The sequence below is a fragment of the Sminthopsis crassicaudata genome, chromosome 6 (assembly GCF_048593235.1).
Source record: "Sminthopsis crassicaudata isolate SCR6 chromosome 6, ASM4859323v1, whole genome shotgun sequence".
NCBI lineage: Eukaryota > Metazoa > Chordata > Mammalia > Dasyuromorphia > Dasyuridae > Sminthopsis > Sminthopsis crassicaudata.
The window spans coordinates 26,289,264-26,297,797 of record NC_133622.1 but is presented as its reverse complement, the minus strand read 5'-3'; the positions used below and the strand labels follow the sequence as shown (position 1 = coordinate 26,297,797).

Below are 8,534 nucleotides of genomic sequence, written 5' to 3'. Positions count from 1 at the left end.
TGAACTTTACCAACACACCTTTTCCTGGGTACTTCTAACATTCCCTCCTGTTTTCCATCTCTATTTTAGGTATTTCCTACCTCTTATTTGAGTTTGAGCTTTTTGAGGGGAGGAAGTAGTTTTTATTTCTTTCTTCATTTGTTTATATTTGTGCCCTCAAGACTTAGCAGAAAGTCTGACAGTAGAAGTTGCATAAAAAATGTCTATTGACTTGTTGGCATGATATATAATCTTAGAAAGTTGTCTAGGGCACTAAGAGCTTAAGTGATGCAAGTAGATAACAATCAGAAAGTACCAGAGATTCTGCTTGAACAGAATCTTCCCGATTTTGCAGCTGGCTCTCCATCTACTGTTGAACACTGCCTACTTATACTCTCCATTCACTTGAGAGTTTTTCCTCTATGTGTATATTATATCCACATTTCCCATTAGAACTCACATTCCTAGAGGGCGAGAACTGTTTTGTTTTTGGACTTTGTAGTCCCAGAGCATTGCTCTTTGCATATAATAGACAATCTAATTGAATTAATTCTGCAAAGAACTCAATAAAATAAAATAAAAAATCTAATATATCCTTTTATATATGTTCTCAGTATTTTGATTAGTTCTTGGGGATCTTAAGGAAGGCTACTACAATTAGACAGAGTTCTCAAAATGTTAAAGTATCATTAAATATCTGAGTTATTCCTCAGGTGAAATGTCAGTAACAACAGGGAAAAATAATTTATAAGAAATATTTTCATAGTCATTTCCTTTTATGGAAGAAGATGAATCTATATATGTATTTGTTTACATAGATGTACATACATATGTACATGTACATGATGTTTTCACAATTACATACTCTTTTGGAAAATGAAGAATCTATCCTATGTGCATTTATGTTTATCTCCCTCTCTGTACATGTGTGTGTGAATATAGATATAGATGTAGCTATATATCCATATATGCATATTTATGTTTAATTCACTCTTTTTCCCAAAAGAGTGTATGACTATAAAAGTATTTGTTATAATAGTTTCTTTTAGTCTTAGCATTGACATTGCTCCCCAGGAATAATTCAGACATTTAAGAGACATGTTAATACCTAGAAAAAAAAATAACCACACACATATTTCCTGCAGATCACTCAACTAATGCATTTTGTAAAAATGAAAGCATATACCTCATGGTAAAAAAAACTTTAAATTCCAGTGAAATATAATTTTTCCCTCCCCTATCACTATTCTCCCCATTGCCCACTGCCAATAATAATATTCCACAATACAATTTAATTAGTGCCAGCTCCTTTTCCAGCATTTCCCTCTTCATTTTATACAACGTTCTACTTTTCAAATGTTTCAGAACAATTTAAAGACATATTGAATTAGAATTGTTACTGAAAAAGATTCAAAAGCAATTAAGTATAGCTTCATTAATGCTAGGAAATGCATTTTAGTAATTCAAAGAGAAATAGAATGGTTGAAATAAAAGAAGAGTAATAAAAAAAACTAACATGCATTTTATAAAAGTGCTTACACACAAATGAAAACTAGACATTTTTTGCTTTATTGTCAGTTTTATGGCAGCGAAGAAAGGTAGTTATAATCCACTTTATGTTTATGTCCTTCCAAAAGGTAAAATACCCATTTTCTCCTTGTTTTTATAAATTAGCCTCTTGAAAACACTTGACTAATTTTAAATGGACTATATTAATGCTAGAAAACTCCCCCACATACATTTGATTAGAAAGAAGTTTGAGCTCAATATCTTAACACCTGTATTTTGAAGAATTGATTAGGTTGGTGAGGAAGTAGTTTTGATTTTGCTATTAACACAGCCCCTTTCCTCTGCCCTAGACATATATTCTTGATTATTCATCTACCATCACTCTTTTTTTTTTTTTAACATGGAACTCTTTATAATAATGGGCTTTCTATACATTAGGCCCAAGAGTGCATTAAAGTCCTATAATGAATGGAACCAAATCACTAAAAGATACATCAAAAACCAAATTAATAAAATTTGTGGGAATTTAAGCTTCAAATCCCTCCAAGAAGTTTGTGACAATTTCCTTCAGTTTTGCATCCAACTGTTCTGATAGTACTCAAGAGGGACTGGTGTTGGCTGATGACATGAGCTAAGAAAGCACTCTCAAACTTGGTAATTTTGCTGGGAATCCAATTTGTCCAGATACCCTCGAACACCAGCATAGATGACTGCCACCTTTTTTTCAATTGCCAAGGGAGAATATTGTCTTTGTTCAGTCAGATGCAAACCATGACTCAGCAGTTGTTGAGAAGCTGCATCTAGGTCAGAACCAAACTGAGCAAAAGCTGCCACCCCATGATACTGAGCCAACTCCAGCTTCATGGTACCTATCACCTGTTTCATTACTCTGGTTTGAACAGCTGATCCAACGCGGGACACAGACAGACCGATATTAATAGCAGGGTGGATACCTTTGTAGAACAACTCTGTTTCCAGGAAAATCTGTCCATCAGTGATGGAGATGACATTTGTTGGAATATATGCTGACATATCACCAGCTTGTGTTTCAATGACTGGAAGGACAGTCAAAGAGCCACCTCCAAAAGTGTTGTTCATTTTAGCTGCTCTCCCCAGCAGATGGGACTGCAGGTAGAATATATCACTTCAATAAGCCTCACGATCAGGACAAAGGAAGGAGCAGAGACATTTGATTGTAGGCAACAGCCTGTTTGGACAAGTCATCATAAATAATTAGAGCATGTTTGCCATTATTTCGGAAATATTCTCCCATAGAGCATCCAGAATAAGGAGCCCAGTACTGAAGTGGAGCAGCATCAGTTGCAATGGCTGAAACCACAATGATCTATTTCATGGTATCAGCATCTTTACCAGCTGAGCAACAGTGGATCTCTTCTGACCAATAGTAACATAAATATAGAATAGCTTCTTCTTGTCATCAGTTTCATCATTAAAGTGTTTCTGATTAATGATTGTATCTATAGCAATTGATGTTTTGCCAGTCTGTCACCAATAATCAGTTCACGTTGTCCACGGCTAATCGGTAGGAAGCTATCCGTAGTCTTAATGCCAGTCTGCATGGGCTCATGCACAGAGAGTCTTGGAATGATTCCAGGGGCCTTCAGACCAACTCGTTGATGAGTTTTGGAACCAATTGCACCCTTTCCATCAATGGCATTGTTCAGAGCATCTACAACACAGCCCAAAAGTTCCTCACCAACAGGAGTAACCATAATGGCTCCTGTTTTCTTCACAATATCTCCTTCTTTAATCAGTTTATCATTATTAAACAGGATAACACCATCATTGTCAGCTTCCAAGTTCAGGGATATACCCTTAATACCTGAAAAAAATTCCACCATTTCCTCTGCCTGAACATTTCTTAACCCATGTACATGGGCAATACCATCACCACCATAGGACTCTCTTATTTTCTTCAAAGTCAATAGAGGTATCAGCTCCAAAAATATGCTCTTCCAGAGCAGAGAACACTTCAGCAGTGACAGACTTTTGAAGGTGGCTGTTAGAGGAGTAGAGATTCCTGGTTGCAACAAAGGCTGCTCTCAAGGCCCTTCTAGAGACTTGGCAGGCAGGAGTGCGGGTCAAGGCAGCAGTGACTCGAACAGACAGCATCCTTGTAGGTCTTCCTCAGGGTTCCTGTGCAGCCTCTGCCTCCGTACTGACTGCCAACATCACTCTTAAATGGCTTTGCCATAGGCCATGATCTTTGAAAGACATTGAAAAGCAATTGTGATCTTTAGCAGGTAAAAATAACTAAATTTAGCATCTAATTAACAAGAATTATTAGTAAACATTCAATATGTATTGTTTCAGTTGAACTGAATTTTGATCAACTATAATCTACAATATTGTACTTTTTATAAGCTTATACACAAAAATTATTATATAGAGATACCTTTTATATAGAAACATGATATGAAACTATTAATATGACTAAGTTATCTTTCATAAATACTGAGCAGATGTTTGCATCTTTTCCCCATCCCTTTCAACTCTTCTTTGGATCAATCAAATAATAGTCTTTACCCCAGTTTACAAAATCCAAATAAGAAGAACTGATAACTAGAAGCCACAAGGAGAGAGAAGAAAATAAAGGATTGAGGGAGAACTGTGGTAAATCTAGAGGACTGGTCAGTGATAGAATTTTGGAGTGGGGTACAGAGAATCCTTTACATTAAGGATTGCCAAATATTTTGCCATAAATAAATAAATCTTTGGAATTAATATTTGATTATTCATTTGTAGGCTTATGATTTGTTTAAACACTATATATCAACACATTGTCTATCTACTACTAATGGGGTTCTTAGTGCACTTTAAAGATATTGTTAAATACACTGAGGAGGCAGGTCAGAATAAAAGGTTCACTAGAGCTAGTCAGCGAGTGCAATTTCTATAACCTATTTGTACTGCTGTAAGAAATGACATCTCTTTACCCTAGATTTGTTGATATGTGGGCTAGATTGGCAACTTTGTTTGCCAGTTGACCTGTAGAATCATTGGACAATGAGTTGCAGTCTTGAAAACAGTGATATAAAGAAAAATGATATGATCTTTGAGTTGTCAGTAAATCTATATTGGAATTAAAGTCATAAATGAATTGTCTTTCAATGTAAAACAAAAGACTGCCAACCTATAGAAAGCCAAACTATATTAGGTAATTTAGAGATTAGCATGGCTGGAAATTTAGGTCTTTGAAAATGTTGTGTATTCTCTGGCACAGACTCTTGAGAAATTGTGATTATGAAATTCCAATGTATTCATAAATATATGGAAATTCCTTCTCTAATTGGTTAAAAAACATTGAAGAGTTATCCTAAAAATAACTTGCATTTATGTTTTGTTTTTTTTACTTAAAATATTTCTTTATTCTGAAATTGAACACCCAAAAAAGTCTTTCCATCCATAGAGTAAATACAAAAAATAACATGAAATCAGGAATCTCTATTCTGTATTACATACTTTCTTTAAATTATAAAGATATATATATATATATATATATATATATATATATATGTATATATATACACACACACACACACACACACACACATATATATATATATATATAAACTTTCAAACTCTTCTATTTGTTTATGTTTATTTAAAATGTTCCAGTGACCCTCATTTTCTCTGTGATATAACCAGAACTAATTCTAATTTTCCAACTCTTCCCAAGGGAGAGAAAGGTTAAAAAGAAAACAAGTAAAAAATAATTTCTATCAAATACGTATAGTCAAGTAAAATGAAATCAGGCAGTAGTCACCTCCAAAAATGTTGCATTTTTTTACATTGTGAGTCCATTTTCCCTCCATCAGAGGAGAATATTATTCATTTTAGACTATCAGGAGTCATAGTCAGTAATTATCTTGATCAAAATTCATGTCTTTTTTTTCTTTTCAATGTTTTTTTTTTTTGCATTGTATCAATAGTTTTTCTGGTTCTGCTCATTTTATTCTGAGTCAATTAATACAAGATTACTACACTTGAGAAAGAATTCACATCTTGTCACAGAACACAATGTTATTCATTAAGTTCACATACTAGAGTTTATTTAGCCATTTCCCAATTGATGAATGCTTCTTAAGAATTCAATTCTTTTCTTTTCTTTTGTTTCCTTATCTTTATCCCTACTTATCCCTACTTCAAGATCAGTATGTGTGTTCTGATTGCAACTATTTCTTCCCCAGAATTATCCTCCTCCTTAGCAATGATCCCCACACACACTTGTTTCTCTGTGGTGTTTGATGTATTTTCATGTGACACTATTTGTGTCTAGCAGTACAAAATTTTATTTTTCATTTCATCTGATGCCTGTTTCCCATGCCCCTTCTACCATCTTTATATACTTTTCCCACATATCCTTTTAGCAAGTAGTCTGAGTCAAAACGATTTCCTGTTTGCTCAGGTTCAATATTTTAACCAAACAAGTCACTCATGTAGTTTTGTAAACTACAGTTAACAAAAGGAAGTTTTCTTAGCCATAACACAGGGGAAAAAACACATTTAAGTAGTGTATTCTAGTACTTCTAGGTAGGGTGGGCCTAGTCCCATATATCACCAAGTGATGGAGCACAGCAGTAGATGGTGACTCAAAAGGTTTGAGATATCGCCAACATTTGAAGAGTCCATGTGAATGTGCTTTTTTACATCCCTAGTTGACTAGAAAGTGCTTCAGTAAGCCAGAGGCAAATAATAAGTTGTGAGAAAGGAAACACAGGCTGTCATTTTTTGGGGGAAAAATCTAGTCTAGATTAAGTGGTTGGGAGAAGGGGGCAATTTTGTCAGGAATTGATCCTGAATTATGAGAAATAGCAAGTGCATCTTCTTATTCCTTTCTGCACAAGTGAATACTTCCTTTCTTAAATTTTGAATCCCTTCTCATTTTCATTTTTAAGCCCTCAGAACATCCCCACATTTTCTATTTCATTTTATTTTTAAATTTACCTCTCTCAAGTGTGCTTTGAAAGATAAGTGTTCTGAAGTGAGAATTTTTGTCCCTACTTTTCCCCACTAGAATATTAATGCTACATCATTGAATAGCCCCTTTCTAATTGAACAGTTCCCTTTTTAGATGTCGTTTGATTATTTTGTTTGAATTTTAAAATATCTACTGAATCCTACTGTTATTTGAAGGTCCTATAATCCATTAAAGGTCTACCCTCTTCTGTCTAATAATAATATAGTTAGAATTTGAAAGTAAATTATTTTTGAATATAAACCCATATAGTTGGGGTTTTAGAATATTATATTTCAATTTTTTTCTTGTTTTTAATATACATTTCCCAGTCATTTAAATCATGAATAAGGTTTCTTATGGCTAAGTAGAGCATCCTCTTAAATTTGGGAGCTTTACTCTTTCCCCAGTACAATCTTTTTTTTCTACTCCTTAATGCCTCTTTCTTTGATACCATCAGAGTTCTTTCATATTCATTCCTTCTGTCCATGTATGCCCTCTCTAACTGCACCAATAACAGATAGAAAAGAGCCAAGTCCAGCAGTGTTGATCATCACACAGTCTTATTGCCACCTTGTACAGTGTTCTCTTAATTCTATTCACTTCATTTAGCATCAGTTTATGTAATTCTCTCCACATCTTTCTGAATTCATCTTGCTGATTGTTTCTAATGGTACAATATTATATTTTATAGACTGACTGTCCAATGAAATATTTTACATTTTCTTCCGTTTTTTCATTCTTTTTAGTTTGTTTGACTGATTCTTGATGACTCATAGAATCATTAGTTTCTATTTCTTCTAGTTCTTAATATGTGATTTTCCTTATTTAGCTTTTGATTCTCTTTTTCTATTTGATTATTTTTACATTTCAGAGTGTTTTCTGCAGTGGATTTTTTTTTCTTTTTTGCATTTGGCTAATTTTATTTTTTAAGGAATTGTTTTCTTCAGTCAACTTTTGTTCTTCCTTTCCAATATGTTGTCTCTCTTTTGTATACCTCTCATTTATTTTCTCAATTTTTCTTCTTCTCTTATTTGCCTTTTAAACTCTTTCATGAGACCTTCTAAGAAGCCTCTTTGGGCTTGAGACAAATTCATATCAGTCTTTGAGATTTCTCATGTGGGCACTTTGTCCTCATTTGAGTTGGTATTTTGGTTTTCTCTGTCACCATAAATAGCTTTCTATAATTAAGCTTCTTTTCTGTTTCTTGCTAATCTTCTTTCTTTCTCTTTCACCCTTCCTCCCCCATGTTATGATTGTTATGATCAACCTCTGCACTTGGAGTAAAGGTGACTCTGTCTACACCTTGTTGTGTCGCTCTGAGCCTTGGCTTTGAGCTCAGGCACCCCTTGTGTTTGGTGTCTTCTCACAGCATGGGATAGCCTTGCCTGCTCCTTCCAGGAAACTGACTGGGTTTCCTAGCTGTCAATTTGCCTTCAGATCTGGGCCTGAAGGGTTCCTCACGGTCTGCTTTACTACTGAGCCAGAACTGAGGTCTCAGTTGCTGATTCAGACCCTCTCATTGGCTTTCCTGGACATTTTATGAGCTGTGCCGCGCATCCCTTTCATTCCAGTGAGACTAACCTTTCTTGAAGTCCTAATTTATTTTTAGCTGGAGAGTTGTTTCATCCCATCAGACTATGTTCTGGGTCTTTTTCATGTGGTTTTCATTAGGTATTGAGGTTTCTGAGGAAAATTAGGAGAGCATGAGCATGTTCCTGGCTTCACTCAGACATGCTCTTCAATCTTTCTTTCAAAGTTTTCATTTCATTTTATTTTTTCTAGTTTCTCATTTTAAAAAATCATTTTCACATTGAGTTCCCTTGCAATCATTATGTATATTTTATGATATTTTCACATGTGCAATGATTTTTGTACTTATGGGATCTTTTCTTTCATTTACATATCTTTCTTAGTTTAGCTAATGAATCGGGATTCATTGCCATGTTTTGTCTTCTCTTGGCTTAGAAATGAGATAGTTTGCTCTTCTGATTCTTACCATGAGTTCTTGTCCTAACTTCAAACTCCCAAGTTTATATCCCCCTGGTTCTTTAAGATTCAAAGTGCT

At 34.5% G+C, this 8,534-nt stretch overlaps 1 pseudogene; it reads right to left on the bottom strand.

The window, feature by feature from the left end:
• Window positions 1–2,014: 2,014 nt before the first annotated feature.
• Window positions 2,015–3,621, bottom strand: LOC141546918 (ATP synthase F(1) complex subunit alpha, mitochondrial-like; annotated as a pseudogene).
• Window positions 3,622–8,534: the final 4,913 nt, after the last annotated feature.